At 38.5% G+C, this 24,376-nt stretch overlaps 1 long non-coding RNA gene across 6 annotated transcripts in view; it reads right to left on the reverse strand.

The window, feature by feature from the left end:
* LOC112668209 (uncharacterized) overlaps nt 1-24,376 on the reverse strand; it is a 130,726-nt gene that overhangs the window by 49,306 nt on the left and 57,044 nt on the right. For all 6 annotated transcript variants that reach the window (XR_003141573.3, XR_003141576.3, XR_007408781.1 and 3 more), the window contains 2 exons: nt 16,316-16,371; nt 13,484-13,561 (listed from right to left, as the gene is read on the reverse strand). This is a non-coding gene — a long non-coding RNA (uncharacterized LOC112668209). The remainder of the gene's footprint in view (nt 1-13,483; nt 13,562-16,315; nt 16,372-24,376) is intronic.

A 24,376-nucleotide genomic window follows, 5' to 3' on the forward strand; every position in this document is an offset into this window, starting at 1 on the left:
TATTTTTCAGTTCCTATTTGTATTACAGGTATTACATATTTCCTTTTTATTTATTTATTTATTTATTTATTTATTTATTTATTTATTTATTTTTATTTCTTGATACTCTCTTTAATTTCTTGAGAGATTTAGATCTAACTCTTCATTGGCGAGTTAGAGGACAACCCACAGGGGATCCTGTGAGGTTATCTGGAAATATCCCCTTTTACTACAAAATGAGCCAGTTTCTTATGATTCAATTCAAGCATCTTCCTACTCCTCTCCCCGAGTTCTGTACGTATCTGCTATATTCATTGAGAGGTTTTAAGATTGCTTTTATCCTCTTTTTGGAGACGATTCTTGATTTCTTTTTTCCTAGACTATTTACTATGTCCCCTAGGGAACATCAGAATTTTCTGCAAATATACTTACTGATAGTTTGTCCTGACATGTTAGAATTTTGGGTGAATACACAAATTAGGTCTCTCTGGAATCCAATCCAAGCAGGTTAAAATGATAGGATTTTTGGCTCATATCACTGGAAGCTGACATTTAAGTTAGCTTCAGGGTTGGTTTGTCAGCTGCTCAATCATATATTCAAGATTCAGTTTCCTTTTATCTTCCCTCTGTCTCATCCAGGTTCATCTTCTTCCTAAGCCTGGTTCTACTTCTTTGTCATAAGATGGTTATGTCAGCTTCCATGGGAATGTGCTTCTCCAGGCACATCTATGAAGATAAAGGGGATCATTTTCAAGAGTGTTCTCAGAAGGGGGAGGATGCTTTTCTTCTAGAAACCATCAGAAAGGCTGTCCTTTGATTTGGTCAGCCTAGACCCAATCATTCTGGAACAAATAACCGTGACGCGGGAGAGGGACTGTATTCGTTATTTTGGGCTTTAGTCCCTCATCCTACTGCTAGTGTGAGATGTCCAGGGGAGGCAAAGATATCTGAATGAAAGTTTGGATAGTGACTAAGGAAATGGGACAGCAATGTTGGAAAACTAACCACAATGCCCAGTATACCTAACCCCTCAGAAGAGAATAAATGTCTTGAAAGGGAAGAAAAACATGCCAACTATTCACTTATGCTAGACCTTGTGCCAGGCAATCCATGTATTTTTGCTATGGCCAGGGAGTGTCTTCCTAGCCTATTATCTCCTTTCTTTAAGAATTTCCCTACTTTGGGGAGAGGCTCTGATAGCCTGTTTGTTGGACAAAGGTGACTGGATCAGGGATAAAGACCTGGTCCAGACTAGGCCAATGTTCTTTCTTCTCTAGGAATTTTGAAGTGGCTTTTAGATGAGGTAGTCTCTGCTGGTCTATAGGAACAGACTGGAAGCTCTGGGTGAGCTGTGTTCTGTGAGTGCACAGAGAAACAAAGACGGTGTAGAGAGATAATGAGCAGGGAGAAACAGAAGTAAGATTTGACTCTAAAGAGAAAGAAGAACTTGCTTGGCTCCTGCTGACTTTCACATGCATGGTTCGGTTACTGCTTAGGGCTACTATCTATATAGCAGGCTGTTAACCTGGAACTCAAAGACAAAGAATAATGTAGTGGAGCCCAAGGATTGATTCTCTCTCCCCACCTAATGCCCCAGATACCAACGTAAGCACTGGACAGCCCCCCCAACCCCCCGCATAATATATTAAGGGATCACGAGATGCTGCCCCTGCCAGCTTGATCATGCATTGCCACTGATATAATAGAAAAAAGTTGGAGATCAGAGAGATGTCTTTGTGTGGACTTTGTGTAGTACTATTCTCTGCTCCTTCCTCATGAGAATAGGATGCCAAACCAATGAGTGAAGATCTGAGGAGATTTTATATCTGTATCCCAGAGACTGAGGGAGATAGTGGTGTTTGACCTACGACTGAGAAGTCTAAAGTCAAGGGGTGTACAGCAAATCCACTGAGGTAGTATGCACTTCCACTCAATGTGGCTTGTGGGGACAAAATGAACCCCCTTCCTAAAGTGAACTGACCCGGGTCATCTTAAAAGAGAATCCCTTCCAAAAGGATAGCCTCAGTGAGCTATGACAGACAAAGAGATGGGGAGTTGCTGAATGCTCAGAACAGAGTTACCCAGAAGAGGGCCAAGGGCAAAGGAATTTCCTTGGTCATCCTGAGTGAGAATCTCCAAGAACAAAACTGCCTATTGGAGGCAAGTCGGAGGCAAGGTCAGCAATGTTTCTTCAGTGCAGAGGGCACTGAGGTCGAGGTCAGATCACATCACACCAGCCATGTGACCTGCTGCCTTTCCTCTAGTCCCTCTCCTCCCAGGCTGATGTTGGAAAGGCCAGAACAGTGGCCTGCACAGTGAGAGACGAGGCAGAGGAGGAACTGCTGGAAAAGTCAACCTCCCTGCCTCCCCTCCTTGCTCTGAGGAGTGAAAAAAGCCTAATGCTTAGAGGAGTCATTATTTTTTTTTTAAGATTTTATTTATTATTATTCATGAAAGACAGAGAGAGAGAGAGAGAGGCAGAGACACAGGCAGAGGGAGAAGCAGGATCCATGAGGGGAACCTGACGCTGGACTCAATCCCGGGTCCCCAGGATCAGGCCCTGGGCTGAAGGCACCCCTAAACTGCTGAGCCACCCGGGCTACCCAGAGGAGTCATTATTAGACTAGACTGGAACTTTCAATGCCAGAACATTAGCTAAGAGGGAGGATAAAAGCTATGGACATACTAAAGTTTTATTTTTAACAGTGAGAAATAATACATTTATTTTCTTTTTATATTTTATCACTAACTGAGGAGTCACATCATCACTTTAATGACTCTGCCAAGTAGATATTATTATCCCAGTAGGAATTCTCTTCACTCTGTAATTGAGGAAACAGATTCGAAGAGCCTCATGGAAGGGGAGTGACTCATGAAATGGGCTATAAAGGATGAACAGGTTTTCAGGAAGCAAAGAGGAGAGAAAGGGAATTCTAGGAGAGGAAAACATGGAGAAGTGGGGGCTGGGGAGTGAGAGTGTAATCGAGAACTGTGGCAGTCTATCTTGGGTGCAAGAGGAGGTCTACACAGGCTGAGGGCCCAGTAAGTCCACAAACATGTTAGAGCAGTAAGTAGAAGTTCTTAAACAGCACTTTTCCCCTCATTTCTCCTCTATAGCTGCCTCTTATTCATTCTCTAAAGAAAAATGAAGATATTTTCCCCATTTGAGCATGTGAGAATGTGCAATTTGGAAAGCAGGGATTATAGGCTAGAATCCCACAAGGTAGAGGGGGAAACTGCAAGAGATTTTGGGATAAGTCGACCTAGTTTTGCATCCAGTACTGTTGTAAAAATGTAATATTTCTGAAATAAATATATTTATAAATAAACTCAGTTTCCTTGTCTGTAGAGCAGGGAAATCTCTATAGGTCTACTGGGAGGGATACACACGTTGAAAATGAGGCCGATACATAAAATAACTGTGTGATCTTAAGTAAATCACAAATGTCTTCAGTCAAGGTCCCTGAGCCCATTTCATTGTATTGTCAACGACACTTCATGTCAATGTTTGAAATACCTAACAGTCAAGATGGCTTTTTTTTCCAGACAAAACAAGGTAATGTTTTCTTATAAATGCTCAATAAATGTCAAGCCTAACTTTTTATGTGTACAAAATTAAACCTTTTGTTTTAGTTATCTAAGAAAGGTCCTTTTGGTGAGGGTAAAAAGGACATTTAAACTGAAAGTTATGTGTATGGGGCCTGAAAACTTTTAATGGCTCTATTTAAAATGAACAGAAAGGTACTTAAGGAAGGTAGCAGTTGTAGGCTTTCTTTTCTTAGGAAATCAATACTCATAAAACTCAAGGTTGGAATTGAGAATTAAAAACCACAGTGAGTTTATTTTAAAACATGTAGTCTGTCATCTTTATTTTCCCTTTGGATAACATAGTGTTTATACCCTGAGGTCTATTTATGTTGCTGCAACTCTTTCGCTGACTTTGAAGTGAACTTCATATGGTGCTAGAATCACAATCTTAGGGCTTCGAGGTCACCAAGCCCAACCCCCTCATTTGAAAAGAGTAAATAGAGGTCAGGGAGGAAAGTGAACTGTGGGACACCTTCTATTTCCTTCGAGTTTAAACGTAGAGCCTCCCGTTGTCCCGAACCATTAGACCCAACTCCGAGATCAGAGCATGAGTTGTCCTTTCCTTTCTCATTCTCTACCAGGGGGCTTGATCTTCCACTAAACCAAAGCCATGCCTGGCACATGGCAGGCACTCTATCTAGAGTTCTTTTTTTTTTTTTCTAAAGGAATTGTGTTCAACTCTGTACAGAGTATTTTGTCCTCACCAGAATCTAATTAGAAACTGTCCTCCATTCTTGGTGTGGCTTAGGAGCATCACCAAGCACCGATCAAAGAAAACAAATCCCTGCCGCTCTTCGCCCAAATACATTCTCAAATGGAGTTGCCTGTATGAGAAACATTTCCATCGCCAATCTACACCTATAGTTTAAACAGTCCTACTCTTGGGATTTCTCATCTGTAGATTCATTTAAAACCACCATTCCCTCAGTCGGGGGCACCTTACTGCATCCAGCACCTTTCATCCATCTGGCAAGCACACAGATCTGTTATCCAAGTTCATGATCATGGCAGAGGACTACCGAGTCCTTTGGGGTGTCCCTTCAGGGTCCCAGAAAACAAATTTCACTTATGCTTATATTTTAAATCTGGCTGAACCAAACAAAGTTTTAGTATTTACTAAAAAATCTGTTTATTTATTTTTGGGTGATTCAGATGCAGAGACTGATTTTATTTGTATAGTTATTGAGGTTATGTGGGTTGGAGAATGAGTCATAGAAAAATGCAAGAGTAAAACACTGAGTAGAACAAACCAACTTAGAGTGCTTGTAATTTTGGAGGTTTTTGTCTGAGGAGGAGATTAGCTAAACGTGATACAGTAAGAGGCTGCTTGTATGTACCGTGTAGGAGAGGCCAGCTGTTCCCCTCTTTGCTGGGGAGAGTACAACAGTAATTAGACTTAAAGGGAAGCAACAGCCATTTTGATTAGAATCAGGTAATTTTCTGGAGTTCCTACAATGAGAGAAAGGTAACTCCATAGAGTCCCTTTCACCCTTTTTCAAATTCCTCCAACGCCAGCTCTGCTGTTCACTCCACCTGATTCACAAATCATCTAGAGACTTGGGTCCCAAGCTGAGCCTAGGTGCTCAGAGGCTCCTCACAAGGAACTCACAGGAGCCCTGAGGGAGTTTAAATCGTTGCCGGGGGGGGGGGGGGCGGGGGGCACAGTGCCATCTGTCAGGACATCGCACCAACTATTATTATTAAGGTGTTCTAATGTAACTGCTTAATAAATGGAACTGTTAGGTATTCCTTTTAAAAATTTTTAATTCCCCATAAAGTTCAGGGTCCACTTCTGGATTCTCTATTCTGTTCCACTGATCTATGTGTCTGTTTTTGTGCCAGTACCACACTGTCTTGATGACCACAGCTTTGTAGTACAACCTGAAATCTGGCATTGTGATGCCCCCAGATATGGTTTTCTTTTTTAAAATTCCCCTGGCTATTCGGGGTCTTTTCTGATTCCACACAAATCTTAAAATAATTTGTTCTAACTCTCTGAAGAAAGTCCATGGTATTTTGATAGGGATTGCATTAAACGTGTATATTGCCCTGGGTAACATTGACATTTTCACAATATTAATTCTGCCAATCCATGAGCATGGAATATTTTTCCATCTCTTTGTGTCTTCCTCAATTTCTTTCAGAAGTGTTCTATAGTTTTGAGGGTATAGATCCTTTACATCTTTGGTTAGGTTTATTCCTAGGTATCTTATGCTTTTGGGTGCAATTGTAAATGGGATTGACTCCTTAATTTCTCTTTCTTCAGTCTCATTGTTAGTGTATAGAAATGCCACTGACTTCTGGGCATTGATTCAATAAAGGAGGAAAGACTATCCATTGGAAGAAAGACAGTCTCTTCAATAAATGGTGCTGGGAAAATTGGACATCCACATGCAGAAGAATGAAACTAGACCACCCTCTTTCACCATACACAAAGATAAACTCAAAATGGATGAAAGATCTAAATGTGAGACAAGATTCCATCAAAATCCTAGAGAAGAACACAGGCAACACCCTTTTTGAACTCAGCCATAGTAACTTCTTGCAAGATACATCCACGAAGGCAAAAGAAACAAAAGCAAAAATGAACTATTGGGACTTCATCAAGATAAGAAGCTTTTGCACAGCAAAGGATACAGTCAACAAAACTCAAAGACAACCTACAGAATGGGAGAAGATATTTGCAAATGACATATCAGATAAAGGGCTAGTTTCCAAGATCTATAAAGAACTTATTAAACTCAACACCAAAGAAACAAACAATCCAATCATGAAATGGGCAAAAGACATGAACAGAAATCTCACAGAGGAAGACATAGACATGGCCAACATGCACATGAGAAAATGCTCTGCATCACTTGCCATCAGGGAAATACAAATCAAAACCACAATGAGATCCCACCTCACACCAGTGAGAATGGGGCAAATTAACAAGGCAGGAAACAACAAATGTTGGAGAGGATGTGGAGAAAAGGGAACCCTCTTACACTGTTGGTGGGACTGTGAACTGGTGCAGCCACTCTGGAAAACTGTGTGGAGGTTCCTCAAACAGTTAAAAATATACCTGCCCTACGACCCAGCAATTGCACTGTTGGGGATTTACCCCAAAGATACAGATGCAATGAAACGCCGGGACACCTGCACCCCGATGTTTCTAGCAGCAATGGCCACGATAGCCAAACTGTGGAAGGAGCCTCGGTGTCCAACGAAAGATGAATGGATAAAGAAGATGTGGTTTATGTATACAATGGAATATTACTCAGCTATTAGAAATGACAAATACCCACCATTTGCTTCAACGTGGATGGAACTGGAGGGTATTATGCTGAGTGAAGTAAGCCAGTCGGAGAAGGACAAACATTATATGTTCTCATTCATTTGGGGAATATAAATAATAGTGAAAGGGAATATAAGGGAAGGGAGAAGAAATGTGTGGGAAATATCAGAAAGGGAGACAGAACGTAAAGACTGCTAACTCTGGGAAACGAACTAGGGGTGGTAGAAGGGGAGGAGGGCGGGGGGTGGGAGTGAATGGGTGACGGGCACTGGGGGTTATTCTGTATGTTAGTAAATTGAACAGCAATAAAATAAATAAATAAATAAATAAAAAAATAAATAAATAAATAAATAATTTTAATTCCAATATAGTTAATAACATATAGTGTTTGTCATTTATTTCAGGTTCACAATATAATGATTCAACTGTTCTCTACATTACTCAGGGTTTGTCAAGATACGCTCTTAATCTCCATCACCTATTTCACTTCTCCTCCAACCCACCTCCCCTCTGGTAACCATCAATTCTCTATAGTTAAGAGTCTATTTTTTGGCTTGTCTCTTTATTTTTTCTTTGTTTCTTAAACACATATGAATAGAACACATAGTATCTATCTTTCTCTGACTTATTTTGGGTAGCATTATACTCTCTAGATCCATCCATGTTGTTGCAAATGCCAAGATTTTATTCTTTTTTGTGGCCGAAAAATATTCTATTCTATCACATCTTCTTTATCCATTCATCTATTGATGGACACTTGGGTTACTTCCATAATTTGGGTATAAAACATGCTGCAATAAACAAAGAGATGCATATCTCCTTTTGAATTAGTGTTTTCATATTCTTTGGCTAAGTATCTAGTAGTGTAATTATTGGATCATATGGTAGTTCTATTTTTAATTTTTTGAGGACCCTCCATACTGTTTTCCATAGTGGCTGCACCAATTTGCATTCCCAATTGTGTACGAGGGTTCCTTTTTCTCCACATCCTTGTCAGCACTTGTGTCTTGTGTTTTTGATTTTAGCCATTCTGACAGGTGTGAGGTGATATCTCATTGTGGCTTTGATTTGCATTTCCCTGATGATGAGTAATGTTGAGTATCTTTCCATGTGTCTGTTGGTCATTTATACGTCTTCTTTGGAGAAATGTCTGTTCATGTTTTCTGCCTATTTCTGAATTGGATTATTTTTGTTTTTTTGGTGTTGAGTGGTATACTATTAGGAATTTCTTTTGTCTTAGAAGCAGGTGAAAAATTTACTGATACTTCAGGGAACCATGAACCAAAAAGTTTGGGAACCTCTAAAAAAGGGTTAAGAAACATCTGAAAGATCAGAATTGACAAAGGAGTTAGAAAAAAAGAATCCTAAACATTCCATCTTTCTATTTGTTGCCTATTGCCTATAGACTTTCTCATTCTTTTCTCAGCTATGTAACCAAAGGCAGACATCCATGGTCAGGAGGCAGGCTCCAACTCCTCTGCCTGTTACCAGTTTATTGCTACTTTACTGGTTAAGAATACTTCCTATGCATATCTTTTTTTTAAAAAAGAGTTTATTTATTTATTCATGAGAGACACAGAGAGAGGGTGAGGCAGAGACACAGGCAGAGGGAGAAGCAGGCTTCCTGCAAGGAGCCTGATATGGAACTTGATCCTGGATCCCAGCGTCATGCCATGAGGCAGATGCTCAACCGATGAACCACCCAGGTGTCCCTCTATGCGTATCTGTATCTATTTCTATAGGTATATGATATCTATCTGTGAATATGTATATAGAGGAAGTTTTTTAGAAGTTTTTTCTTAGAGATGTTTCCTTAAAAATTACTTCTAAAAAGTTAAAGACACAGGTTTCATTTTACAGAATGTGCTGGCATGGAAGCTCTGGCATTCTCATATTCTAGTAGAGGCCATCATGGAGAGAGGTGTTGATATGGAATCAATCTCATTCTAGGTGACCTTGGTCAACTTTATAAGCTCTTTGATGACTTATTATCCATTTATAAAACAAATAAAATAATGCAGATGCTGTTGAGGTTTTGTGTTTATAAAATATTCTAAGATGCTCAGATGAAAGGTGTGACTCACAGGAAATGCCAAGTATGAAATAAACCATCCCACAGATTCACAGCTGATCCCTTTCAGTGTGATGGAAACTTGATATTTAAAAACTCCTTTGATAAGAATCCTGTTCTCATCAGCTGTGCCTTTTCTCTGGAATTTGTTCCATTTTCCTTTCTCCTTTACTATACCTTCAAATTGGATGACATTTATAACCTGCAAGGGAGTCATTGAGCAATTACTTAAGGGAGCCCTGCACAAATACAGTTTCTTTTCCACCAGGTAAAGGTCACGTGTGTATGCTTGAATGTGTTTATCCCTTCCCTTACAGTATTTGTCCATCAAGGAAATAGATGTTAGGAAAATGTCTCCTTGTTTCATCTCACCACTACCAACAGTTCTATTTTGGTCTGCAACACTCCCTTATTTTAGAATGTTTCCTAGGCAGTGTATAGTAATTCAAAGAGATCAAAGTGAATCTCTCTACTTAATTCACACAAGCCTTTAGAATAACGTACTTTCATACAACATGCCCGTGCGCAGATGACATTCATCCACTAAGCCATTGTTTGAGGGAACTTTGAATTGGAGTGAGGATCTTATGTATTATCTTTTTCATAAACAACACTTTTCCTGATGAAGGAAATGAAATGATCCTCAATCATTTTAGCACACAAAGATAAACACTACTGAATTGTTGGTTTGCGTTAGTCTAGCCTTTTGTCTATGCACATTTTTACGTTCTATACATTCTTTTTGTTTTATTCACCTCATTTTGTGTCACAGTTTCTTTTAGTAATTTTGATTACCATTTATTCCAATTAAGGCAATCATGCAATATTTAACATCTTTCTTTTTTGCACAAGCTGTTTAAATAGGTCAATTTAAAATTACTTTAGATACAAGTACATTGAAATTGGGAAATATAAATTATTTTTGAAATTTCCACCTGAAATGTTATATAATTTAATATTTACTGACTCACTGTGTAATTAATTCTAAAGCCATATCACCAGCTGTCCATATTGTTAAACCTTAAAATGGATTTTGGGCAATAAATATTTGACCAGCTGTTTTAATTGGAATAAGTAGTATTAATGTGCTTTCCCACTGGATAACTGTACTAACTCTTACTAAGCAAGCTCTTGAAATCTCACTCAATTCATGAAGCCATCTGGGTTTCATGTGGGCCTAGTAGCAATTTCTCTATTCTCAACCACTTAAAAATAGGAGAAGTCCCTCTGGCTTATTAAATCATAACATCCATTCATTCCATTGGCTACATACAGAATTAATAAACATTAATCAGTTATGGGTTAGTCCTACTCATGAAATTGGATCATCTTCTGCTCAAAATTGTTTCTGTTTTGAGTGTTTTTTCTTCCCTTCCTGTGGCCAGGTGATCAAAATCTGGCCTGAGGAACATGTCTCTCATGCCCTACTCAGGTCCCCTTTCCAGGCAAGGTTTGTGCTTTGGACCTTTCCTGAATATGGTCCCTTGCCCCATAATCACAGCCTCTGGTGGGTCTCCTGGTGGCTGAGGGATTTGTCAGATGACTGCATTGCTAATCTTACTGCATTTTGCTAAAATGCAAATCATTGGCAGAAGTTTCATAAACGTGCCTCCCAGATTGTGTCTCCATTCAATTAATGGAAGCCTTTCAAGATCTTGATCCCGTAAAGGAACTGTCTGGGATATGAGATCTAGGCAATAAGAAAACTAGTGGTAAGTATTTTGAAGGGTAGTAGGAGAAAGAAAGCTATGATCCTAGATTTCCAATATGGCCACTTGGGGTCTGATTCTCACTCGGTCTGATTCTCAGAGGATGACTTTAACAAAAAATTCGTGATCATGAGATTTGTTAAGGCAGTACTTCCAGGAAAAGCCAGTAGAGGCCTAGGGGAAATTAGATAGGGAAGGAAAGAAGCTAAGGAAGGGAGCAGTTTTAGGTCAAGTCCTAGTCTTGGCATGATCCTACAGGGAGCTATGCAGAGGACATTACATTTCAGAGCTTGTCTTATTTTGAGTCCAAGGAACAGGGCTTTCACTATTTCTCACCAGCTATTGGCCATAGCTGCTCCATGGGAGAAACAAGCTCCCTGCACCTCCAGCTTTATGCAGGTATGCCCAAAGGGGCCCCAGTAACCAAGGGCAGTTCTGAAGATTACAACTGTGAGCTGTCAAAAGTGCAACATACAGAAGCTGAGGGACTCACAAGGAAGCTCAAGACTTATAATGAAGACCCAAAATGATATGGGTGGAGAGTATCTTCTATATCTGCTATAATGACACAAACTTGAGAGGGAGCGTAGTGGATGAACAATGTCTATGCAACCAGGTCTTGGGCAGTTGAAGCCTTCTTCCTAGAGGCAATTTCAACTTTAGATCAAGATATAGAGTAATAAAAACACCTCAGAAGTCTTCCTTGTACCTTTTCCCAATCAATAGATACGTTGAAAAGGTAACCAGTGCACTGATTATAGTTAGTCCTGCTTGCTTTTTTTACCCTTTTATAAATGAATCTTACAGTATATACTCTTCCGTGCCTGGCTTTTTTTATTCAACTTATTGTGAGATTCATCTATGTCATAGTATCTAGAGGTAGTTAGGTAGTTCATTCTTTTTCATTGCTTTGGAGTATTCCATTTGTATGGCTGTTTCATAATTTATTTTACTGTTGCTAGACATTTAGGTTGTTTCCATGTCATATACTTTGTATGTAAAATCCTACTCATAGAACATAGAGAATAAACTAAGAATAAGATAAAAGGAAATCACAGTGGCCAATGTGAACTTTCATAGTAGTTGTTTGTCAACACTTGTTGTAGGACTTAAAGTCCCCCAAGTGATAAACCAGACTAATTTGCCAACATCTGGAAAAAGGGGTGAGACCCCATGGACTCAGGCATGACCATTGCACCCAGCTACATGGGCCTCCTGAGTAGCAGCTGCCTAGCAGCAGCTCAAAGATGGATCAATCACCCATGTGGATGTGTGTGGAGATGTTGCTCCAGCCAGACCGCTGGGGCTCTATCAGTCCAGAAGGCAACCTGACTGCAATCAAGGCCAATGCCTGTCACAGGACCATATCTGTGCCTTGCTGCTAGCATTTTGATGCCTCCTTCCCACATCCTCTTCCAAGGGCTTCATTAATTCCCATTTTTAACTTTTCTGTGTGACTAACTTGTGTGATAAGGTTGTGCAATAAACACAGTGTTTCATGAAATTAATAATGGTGTAGTTATTTGAAACATGTCTCAATTTCACGACTCTTACCTGGTATTGCATTTACCCTGCTTCATTCCAATTTGGGGCTATTATAAGTGATGCTGATATAAATTTCCTGGGAGTGTATTTTGAGGCCCAAATGTTTGCATTTCTGGGAGGTATGCAGATAAGTATCTGAGAGTAGAGTTGACTACATAGATTGTGCACATATTAAGCCTTAGTAGATACTGCCATTGTGCCATTTTAATTCCCACTAGCAGTGTGTAAGAAATTTCATTTGCTTGGCATCCTCAGCATGACTCAGTCATCTCAGTCTGTAACTTCTAACCATTCTGGGTGTGTGGATCGTTTTCTAAACTGTGATTGAATCGAAAATTCAACTTAAAATTCTCGTAGAAACTTCTTGAATATAGCAAACTCATTTTGAGAAATGCTGATATTGCTGAATAAGTTCTCTCCTCATGCATAAAATGGGTGCTAAATATTTATTCAACTGGCATTCTTTTTCATTCCTAAGTCATTTAGGTATGAATCAACAAGATCTCACTAATATTGTATATTATAGCAATCAAGGGTATGTCTGTTTACATTTGCTCTATATAGAAAAAAGTATAATGTTATCAACTATGGAACACATATCTTTTACAAAAAAAAAAAAAAGAAAAGAAAAGAAATCTTATGTTGACTGGTCTTCACCCTAGAAATTTCTAGCTCCAATTTAAGACTGAAGCATCCTGGTAGAAGTATGTGCAAATATTCTGACATCTGTGAATGTAAAGAATCAGAAACAAGTCAGTTTAGCCTCAACTGGGGAAAAAAAAAACACAGTTTCAGTGAAGAAGTATAAGACTATAAAAAAAAAATTAAGGGTGCCTGGGTGGCACAGTCGGTTAAGCTTTCTTCCAACTCTTGGTTTTGGCTTAGGTCATGAACTCAGTATTGTGAGATCAAGCCCCATGTCGGGCTCTGAGCACAGAGCAAAGTCTGCTTGAGATTTTCTCTCTCCCCCTCTACCTCTCCCCTCTGCCTCTCCCCCTGCTCGTACTCTCTCTCTCTCAAAATAATAAATGCACAAATTCAAAAAAATCTTTTAAAAAAGTCATGATTTTCTATAGACCAAAACTTGATAGTGAGGCAGGAGAGAGGTGGCTGTCTGACCTGAACTAGAATTTGAGGTGTTCGGGAGTGCACAATGCAATACATTCATGAAAGTTATGAACCAAAACCTGCTCTAGCTACCTTTTTGTGCCTGTTGGAATTATAGAAATTCTACCCAAATATGTAGAAGTTACAGAAAATCTTAACTAGATAATACATCCATAATATACCCTAAGGAAAAAAAGATAAACTCACCACACGAGAAATTTTGAGCAATTCTTTGATGAGAAAGAGAAGATAGGATCATCTAGCTGGAGAAACCAGAAAAGAGAACTAAAATACAACAAAGGCTGTAGTTAGAGAAGGATCTACATTATTTTAGCATTTCCTAAAGACACTAGGGGAAATATCATGCTCAGATTTACCAAATCAGAGAAGGAGGGGGCCCCTGAGGCCAATTAACTAATGACTTTATTTGGACAGTCTGGGCCAGCTGGCTGTCCCCTCCCACCCCCCAAAAGCAGTTGGTAGCAGCAGTGTTTGCCTCAGGATAAAGCCTAGAGGACTGTTTCATGTACAAAGTGAGTTCCTTCCTTAGGAGAGTCCCTTGTATGAAGGATGAGGTCAGAGATGAAGGAAAGTAGAACCTGAGCTAACTTGGAGCTTCCAAATCCACAGCAAAGGTGGGGAAGGAAGGAGAACCACTTCTTTCCTTTGTCCACAGGAAAAAATTGGGGATGGGACACTCTGAAATGGGAGTTCTGACATAGGATACTCCCAGGGCTGTGTGCCAGATGAGGTGTCACAACCAGAAGGGTTGAGGAGCCCTCACGCCCTAAATAAAAGGTACTTTTTATACCTTGCAAATTTTCCCAGCCTGACTCTCCTCCCAAACATCCCAGGTAGTCTTCTATATTCAGAATTTAATGTCACTTACTGCAAAAGAAGTTCTCATTTGATCTGATTAAATACATTCCAACAATCCTGTTATGATAAAGACACTCAACCACAAATATAAATAGCAACCCCAAACTACAAACAAATTGAAGAAACTTAACTATGCAAGTGAGTCATTCAAAATATTGAAAGGATCCAAAATGTTTGAGTAGCATGAATAAAAACACTACCCACATTTTGACACACCCTAATGCAGTTTTAGAATGCTAAACATAAAGATAAAATCCTAAAAGTTTCTCAAGAGAAAAAGTCAGATTGCCTATGAAAGAGTTCTCTTCTAATTAAAATCAGCAATACTGGAAATAAGTTGACAACAGAGAAATATCATCAAAATTCTGAAAAAGAAATCAGCCTGGAGTTCTTCACCCAGCCAAAGCCACTCATGTGGGAAGGCAAAATAAAGATTTGCATTTTTAGATATGCAAAGACTTAGAGAATTTACTACCTATGAATCATTTCTTAAAAAATTACTGAAGAACACAGTTCAGCAAAACAGAGAATGAATCCAAGATGAAGAAGTGGGATATAGGACCAATGTGGGCAAATAAACCAATAAAAAGAAATAGCCAAAATATACCGTAAAGAAAAAAAAAAAAAAAAAAACACCCTGAAGTTAAAAGAAAAGATCCTTTCACTATCTCAGGTTGAGTGAAGACTGGGCAAAGGGACATGCTAAGCCTCTTGTTTATTTCGGGGTGGATGTTGACAATGAATGTTATTTATCTATTATATTAATTATTAGTATAATTAATTTTAATAGAGCAGAGAGCAATGTATAAACCAGCCTTGTGAAAGCCCAGAAGATTCTGGGAAGACATTTTAGAAGATGTGGCATTTGAACACAGTCCTACAAGAAGAGGTATTTGTCAAATAACAGAAGTGGGGTAGAGGGATGTTCTTTTCTTTTCTTTTTTTAGAACTGGGGAGTCAGAAGGGGAAGGGACAGATGGAGAGGGAGAGGGATAATCTTAGGCAGGCTACACTCAGCGTGGAGCCTGACAAGGAGCTTGATCTCACAACCCTGAGATTATGACTTGAGCCAAAATTGAGAGTCAAATTAATTGACTGAGCCACCCAGGAGCCTCTGCGGTAGAAGTAGGTTCTGAACAAAGTGTCCACATGTACAAAGGGTGTAGCATTATACAAGTGCTTGGGTTATTCAAGACAGAAAAAGAACCTCAAGCGGTGGCTATAGCATGTGTAGCCTGAGATGTGTCTGGAAAATAAGGTTTTTTAATCTTCTTGTCTTCTCTAAAGGGCCAGATGATGATGTAAGTTGACTTCCTTATTGTACTTTCTTAATTATCTACTCTTATCATCCATTTTGTTCCATGACTCATTATTTGCACTGGAAAATAAGGCTCAGCACATTACAACCTGCTAGAAATTTCATGTTCTATTTGAATTAAGAATGATCTCTTTGCTTCCAAAATCATTATGCATATATTACACAAACAGTATAATGAGTCATATGCTCTTAAAACTAAGTAGTTACAGAATCATAAAAAAGATTTATAATATTTTAAATTCTCAAAGAACAGAATTATGGGATAGCACTGATATCCCATAACAGGTTGCTATGAAATAAATGTGATCAATAAGCAATTCTGATTTACAGACCAACTGATTTCCAGTCACGACAGACCAACATGACCAAGAAACAATGGCAAACGCCCTCAGATGTTTAATATAGGTTTCGTGTTCTTAACTAAGAGGTTTGCTTTTATTGGAAGTGACTCATCCTAATCAGTAAATTATTTTATTTTTTTAATGTTCCATTAGTTAAGATTACTTGTGGATATGAATAAGCCTATGTTGCATGTGGAAACACAGGCAAACACTCATGTATGGCTATCAAGTTCCTTTTTAAAGTCCATGCAGAGCTAGCAGATGGCTAACATGCAACAATATGTAGCCAAAATGTGCAATCGTGTTAAAGAGAACTTATTTTTGTTGAAATGGAAGTTAGGATAAAGAGAGAACACAGTAAGTACTAAATGTGCAAATAACATTTAGGTAGAAGGAATGTAGATGAGCAGAAAAAAGTGAGACAGAAAAGAGTGTTTATCAAGTTTTATACTGATAATTTTAAAAAAGCAAAATGGTATAAAAGTATCAACTCAAGCTCACCATTTCCTGAGGTATAATTCAGAAGAAAAGGAATTTTTGCCGACATAGATCTTTCTCTGAAACAAAGAGCACAGAAAACAATAGGCTTCCTTTCAGAGATGTTCTAACTGAATACATTTTTTTAAAAGTGAGAACATACTCAATGTGAACATAGTATTCATTTGAAGAATACCATGGCCTCACTGACATCTCATATTACATGAAACTTTGAAATTACATATATCTTTAATTTACATCTTGTTTCCTTTAACAAAGATTGAGAAGCCTGTCAATTCAATTACCATTAGCATCAGCTTTCTATTTCTGGAGACTGAAGTATTAACTTATGGCTTATGCAGACATTTGCCTCTGGTCTTATCTTCCCTGTATCCTGCCTTTTAAGCATCTCCTAAGTATTACCATTTTCCCCGAGGCAGGAAGATTTAGGGATAAGACTTACCTTAAGTCAATTATGCCACCTTGGAGTGTTTCTAACACAAGGCTTATACATACATGCATAGAGAGAGTTTTAGGTTTAAAATAATCATTAGGGAAAGAAAATTGGAACCAATATCTAGAGTTGATTTAAATTATGTATATGCTGTTTGTCACGCTTTCCCACAGCACAACCAAGAGGTGGTTGTGCGTATTAATTAAGGTAACATAGAAGATTACACTCTGAGGCTGTTTCTTACTTGACATGTGTCTCAGTGTATATATACATTTAAAACTGGATTCCATAGAGTATACTTGCAGGTACAAATGAGGTGAGAAGATGCTATTAAAATATTTTACAGAATCACCAAAAATTCAATGAAAAATTCTTACCTACTTTTTTATATCATCACAGAACTTAGATTCTATTTTTGTCATAAGTTGTAACTGGAAAAGACTGTGGTCATACCTCTCCTCTAAAGATTAGGTATCCACTCTGAGGTGGGATTTTTCTAGAATTAAGATAAACCTGAAGTAACTCAGTCACAACTTTACACACAGGATGGGCCTTTCCTGGAATTCCTCTGGGGAACTCAGTTTTTCTGGTTGTGTCCCAGGGTTGTAAGAAACTATCTGAGCCTGTCCAAGCATGAAGGGGTGAGAGGTGAGATAAACAAAAGCAACTGAGGATGAACTGAAGGTCAGTTTGGGGTTTAAGAAGCCCTTAAACTGAGAACCATAAATCAGAAGCCTCACTGGTCCCCAGAGGTTAGCAGCAGCAGCTGTCTGTGATCTACCTGACTGTCCACTAACTACACTTGAGTACCCTTTAAAAGATTATATACATTTTTGAAAAAGCATTTATTTATTTGAGAGAAAGAGAGAGAGAGAGACCAAGTGAGCATGGGGTAGGGGAGAGGCAGAGGGAGAGTGAGAATCTTAAGCAGACTCTGCACGAAGCCCGACGTGGGGCTCAATCTTGCAACTCTGAGGTCACAACCTGAGCAGAAACCAAGAATCAGACACTTACCTGCCTGTACCACTCAGGTACCTTGAAAGATTATATACATTTTATTTTATTTTTTTATTTTTTTTTGATTATATACATTTTATTTTTTTTTATTTTACCATTTCATTTATTGGTGTTCAATTTGCCAACATACAGAATAACACCCAGTGCTCATCCCGTCAAGTGCCCCCCTCAGTGCCCGTCACCCATTCACCCCCACCCCCTGCCCTCCTCCCCTTCCACCACACCTAGTTCATTTCCCAGAATTAGGAGTCTTTATGTTCTGTCTCCCTTTCTGATATTTCCCACACATTTCTTCTCCCTTCCCTTATATTCCCTTTCACTATTATTTATATTTCCCAAATGAATGAGAACATATAATGTTTGTCCTTCTCTGATTGACTTATTTCACTCAGCATAATACCCTCCAGTTCCATCCACGTTGAAGCAAATGGTGGCTATTTGTCGTTTCTAATGGCTGAGGAATATTCCATTGTATACATAAACCACATCTTCTTTATCCATTCATCCGTCGATGGACACCGAGGCTCCTTCCAGTTTGGCTATTGTGGCCATTGCTGCTAGAAACATCGGGGTGCAGGTGTCCCGGCGTTTCATTGCATCTGTATCTTTGGGGTAAATCCCCAACAGTGCAATTGCTGGGTCGTAGGGCAGGTCTATTTTTAACTTTTTGAGGAACCTCCACACAGTTTTCCAGAGTGGCTGCACCAGTTCACATTCCCACCAACGGTGTAAGAGGGTTCCCCTTTCTCCACATCCTCTCCAACATTTGTGGTTTCCTGCCTTGTTAATTTGCCCCATTCTCACTGGTGTGAGGTGGTATCTCATTGTGGTTTTGATTTGTATTTCCCTGATGGCCAGTGACGCAGAGCATGTTCTCATGTGCATGTTGGCCATGTCTATGTCTTCCTCTGTGAGATTTCTGTTCATGTCTTTTGCTCATTTCATGATTGGATTGTTTGTTTCTTTGCTGTTGAGTTTAATAGTTTAATAGTTCTTTATAGATCTTGGAAACTAGCCCTTTATCTGATACGTCATTTGCAAATATCTTCTCCCATTCTGTAGGTTGTCTTTGAGTTTTGTTGACTGTATCCTTTGCTGTGCAAAAACTTCTTATCTTGATGAAGTCCCAATAGTTCATTTTTGCTTTTGTTTCTTTTGCCTTCGTGGATGTGTCTTGCAAGAAGTTACTGTGGCTGAGTTCAAAAAGGGTGTGACCACTCTCTTTCACCATACACAAAGATAAACTCAAAATGGATGAAAGATCTAAATGTGAGACAAGATTATATACATTTTAAAGTAAAGTGCCTCATCATCTCAGGAGGGCAGTCTTTTCCTGTCTTCAATGATTCCAAAATGATCTCTCGATAAAGGTAGTACTCAAGGTACCTTCCCTGTAGCTGTAAAATGAATGAAAGGATTTAAGAGTCTACCAAAACTTTTATGACAATTGAGACTGTGCTTGGCATCAGTCACATGAAGTTATGAGACACTTATCTTAGGTGACTCACAAAATACTGCTTTGAAAAATTCTATGAATCTACAATCTTTGCAGTAATTGATGTTGACTATTCTCTAGCTGGCATGTGAGGGCATGTTTTAAGGAACTAAACTGAAGATAGTGCATTAGCTGGGGAGTTATTTGTTGCCTATTTTGTTTCCTTCAGAATGTTTGTCCCCTCAAGTTTTTCTTCTGAAAGACATTTTTAAAAGTAAGACTGGTTAAGACTTTGAAAAAACTGTTCCTTCAAACTTCTCTGACTGAAAGTATTATCTGAATATTTTTACACCTTGCCTGATCACAGTTTTGTGGTATGTAATACTATTTACATTTTGAACATCTCTTTTGAGTAGAAGACTTGAAGTTCTTTAAAGTTTAAGGAGCTACATCTTCTTCTGTTAATTCTGTTCATTCTGTTCATTCATACTATCTTAATTATGCAACAGTAGAAGTAAGAATATGTTCCATTTGTTACCCACAGCTTAGAGAAAGAAATCCACTAAGCTAGTGAGAAAATAATGGTGATCTTCAAGGAAATGATAAGAAAATACATTTCTCCTGATGTTTTACTGATGTTATTGTAGCTCATATGCATTATGTTGCATGTAACAGCAAGTCTATTAAAAGGTCCTTTGAGTACCTGTAGTCTTCCCTGCAATACTGCTCTTATAGGTAAATATAAGGACGTTTAAGTTTGGGATCCCTGGGTGGCGCAGCGGTTTGGCGCCTGCCTTTGGCCCAGGGTGCGATCCTGGAGACCTGGGATCAAATCCCACATCGGGCTCCCGGTGCATGGAGCCTGCTTCTCCCTCTGTCTGTGTCTCTGCCTCTCTCTCTCTCTCTCTGTGACTATCATAAATAAATAAAAAAAATTAAAAAAAATTTAGAAATTAAAAAAAAGGATGTTTAAGTTTTTATTTACATTGTAATTAACACATAGTGTAATATTGGTTTCAAGAGCAGAATTTAGTGATTCATAACTTATATAAAACACCCAGTTATATCACAAGGACCCTCCTTGATCCCCATCACCCAGTTATCCCCTCCCCCATCCACCTCCCCTCCAGCGACCCTCAGTTTGTTCTCTATCATTAAGAGTCTCTGATGGTTTGCCTCCCTCTCTCTTTTTCCCCCCTTCCCCTATGTTCATTAATTTTGTTTCTTAAATTCCACATATGAGTGAGATTATATGGTATTTGTCTTTTTCTGACTAATTTCACTTAGCACAATATACTCTGGCTCCATCCATATCATTGCAAATGGCAAGATGTCATTATTTTTGATGGCTGAATAATATTCCTGTGTGTGTGTGTGTGTGTGTGTGTGTGTTTGCATATACCACATCTTCTTTATCCATTCATCAGTTGATGGACATTTGGACTCTTTCCATAATTTCACTACTGTTGATAATGCTGCTATAAACATTGCAGTGCATATGCCCCTTTGAATCAGTATTTTTTTTATCCTTTGGGTAGGGTAAATATGTGTGTTAAGAATGGCATTATTTTGCATTTAATAGCTGAGGAAAATTCAATATGCTTATGGAAATAATGATCTCATCCAAAGCAGTCTGTCCTTAATTAAAAGACAAAGTATGTTTTCTGGAAAGATTACTCTATTTTAATTTCTCTGATTTAAGGGAGAGTGTAAAAATAATCTTAATATGAAAATTAAGACCTTTTAAAGAAAGTATTATTTTAAAGATTATCTTTGTTATTATGAAAGCTGATTTTTAATTACAAAATTAATACCTGCCCATTATATAAAATAGAAAAGCATAAAGAGCAAATATAAGATCTATAGTCCCATCATTCAGAGAAAATCCCTAGTAACATATCAGAAGAGGTTACTCCAAACATTTTTCTCACATCACACACAAAAATATAAAAATGTGTATATGTTCTCACATGTATATGTACATGTCAATATGTGTCTTATGCATGACTCTGTGTGTGTGGTGTATGTGTGTATATATCCATATAAATATGTTATGGAAACAGATTAGACATACTGTTTTAAGAACCTTTTTTTTTTTACTTAACTATAGTTAACAACACATCATGAAAAAAATTAATTATTAAAAGCCATACCAACAACCAGGAGCGAGAGTTTAGAAGTTATTCCAAATTCAAACCCAATATAATACCATTATAACATCACTTTATCCCACTGTATCATCAGAAATTGATAAAATGTGAAGAATTTTACAAATGGACTATTTGTGCATTCATTTCCTTATTTGAGAAGTATATCTATGGCCTTCTAGAAAGAAAACTGGCCTACTATTTAGGAATTCTGAGTAGTAATTCCTGCACAGAAAAGAGATGTGTAATCTGAAATAAATTGCCTACCTTTTATTGTCTTCAACCTAAAAAAATACATTTGCATTTTTAAAAAATTCTCTCCTCTCTCTTCTGTATGTTCAACCTCTCTCTATTGGCCACCTCCTTACAACACAGGACATACTTGAGACTTGTTCATATATAAAACTGACCTAAAGATCCCCTTCTTGCTCTTGCTGTCTACTTTAAGGTTCTGTGTTTGTTTGTTTGTTTGTTTGTTTTAAGATTTTATTTATTTATTCATGAGAGACACACAGAGAGAAAGGCAGAGACACAGGCAGAGGGAGAAGCAGGCTCCATGCAAGGAGCCCGATGTGGGACTCTATCCCAGATCCCGGGATCATGCCCTGAGCCGAAGGCAGACACCCAACTGCTGAGCCACCCAGGAGTCCCTACAGTTGTTTTTTATTGCAGATTACAATGCTCCTAAATAAACTGTCTTCAACTTTGATCTCCATGTAACAATTCTTCCCTGATCTTCTTACTTCTTTAATTTTTGTTTCCATTCTGTCTTTTCTTCTCTCTTTAACCTTTGGAATTCTCAAAATTCTGATTTCCTTCTCTCTGCATTCTACACACTGCTTGGATTAATTTTTTGACTTCTATGTCTTCAATTGTTTATTTGACAATCACTCATTTATTTATATGTATATCTTTATTAAGTGAGACCTCACTTCTGAGTTATAAACACACATATAAAATGGCCAGCTATAAAAAGAAGATAATAATGATTTTAAAGTAGCCAATGATTACCAAATTTTGCCTATATATCCCTGTTGCAAATATAGTGCTATAAACAACTATCAATTTACATCCAGATTTATAGGTCAAGAATTCAGACAGGGTAAAGTGAGGAGAGTCCATCTCTGCTCCCGGATGTCTGGGGTCCCAGCTGGAACACACAAACAGCTGGAAGTGACTCATGGTAAAAGGCTGGAATCATCCAGAGGCTTCTTCATTCAATGTCTCATGGGATGGTTGTGGTTATTCAAAGGCTGTTCTTCACTGAGGCTACTGACTGGAGTGAACACATGACCTCTCCATATGGCTTGGGCTTCTCACTGCATACCAACCGGGCTCAGAAAGAAAATGGCCCAAGATGGAGCATCTGGAGTGTCAATAGACAAAGCAGAACTTTGCATCTGATGTCATCAGCTCTGAAGACTCAAACAGCTGGGATGATGTGAGTAGTTAGGGACTAGAGTGCTTTGGAGGCTTCTTAACTCACATGTCTGGCACCTTGGCAAGAATGATTTGAAAGTTAGGTTCATTTGGGGCTATCAACCAGAATGCTTACATGTATCCTGCTTACATGTATTCTTCACAGTGGGCTGGCTGGTTTCTAAGAAGGAGCATTCCCAGATGGAGGGACTAGTGAGCAAGTATTACAAGAGAACTAAGAGGAATTAGTATGGCCTTTTTCTTTTTTTGAAGATCTTATTTATTTACTTGAGAGAGAAAGTACATGAGCAGGAGCAGAGGCAGAGGGAGAGAAAGAAGCGGACTCCCTGATAAGTGTGGAGCTTGACTTGGGGCTCTATTCCAGAAACCTGAGACTATGACCTGAGCTGAAAGCAAACACTTAATTGACTGAGCCACTCAGGTGCCCAGTGTAGCCTTTTATGACCTAACCTCTGCAGTCATGCAGGATCATTTCCTTTGTATTCTGTTCGTTACAGACATGTCACTAAGGCCAGACAGATTCAAGCTCAGGGAATTTGACTCCACCTCTTAATGAGGGAGCAGTAAAGGCACATTGCAGAAGAATATGTGGAATGTTTCAACCACCCACATATTAGTGAGTGATATTCCCATATGCCAAGCTGCTGAACCTGAAATCCTGGATTCATTCTTCCATTTCTTTCTTCCCCCATCACTATCCAATGCTATCAAATAGCCACATTGTGTCCATCTCCCTCTCCACCTTCACCACTATTACTTTAGTTAAGGCTTTTGTCATCTCGAGTAGAATATTATAATATCTTCAGATTTTCTCACCTTTGGTCTTGATCCCTTCCAATCTATCCTCCACAGAGACACCAAGGTGACCATTCTAAGACTCAAATTAGATTATAATATTCTCCTACTTAAATCGCTCTAGATATACTTGTTGCCTTCACAGTAAATCCCACAGTTCTTTGCATGGTATCCAACGTTGTCACACCTATCATCCTCTCCTGTAGTTGGTGTTGGTATTGACTGAGGCTATCTGGATTATGAGCAATACCATACATACACTATGTTAGAATGATTTTCAGTGTAGAAATCACTGCCATGTTTACAGAAGGTAGCTTTATGTCACTGGCGTTGACTGTGACCTTGTGGATATGAGAACCCAGCTTTGAGACCTTCTATTTTATTAAGAAAAGTTGGATATATTTTATTTTTATTTGCCTTAAAATGTCATCTCAGTTTTAAAAAATACTGTATAGGCAAACAAAACTATCTGTGACCCAGAGTCACCCATCACCTTCCTACCCAGGTCCCCTTGATATTTCCTTTTACCACTTTCTATCATAGCATCTTTAGCTCTATGCCACTCACTTGTTTAGGATTTTGCCTTCTTCACTTAACTGTAAGTTCTTTGATGGTTGGGACATTGTCTTGTTCATGTTTATATCCCAGCAGTTTAGCATAGAATGGGATGCTCAATACATATTTACTGGATGAATGAATGATATTTATGACAGTATTTTACAAACTAATACACTTTTATGTAGACTCAAGAACTACAATTTCTTTAGTTCATATAATAATCATCTCCTTAAAGGCAG

The sequence above is a fragment of the Canis lupus genome, chromosome 36 (assembly GCF_003254725.2).
Source record: "Canis lupus dingo isolate Sandy chromosome 36, ASM325472v2, whole genome shotgun sequence".
NCBI classification, from domain to species: Eukaryota; Metazoa; Chordata; class Mammalia; order Carnivora; family Canidae; genus Canis; species Canis lupus.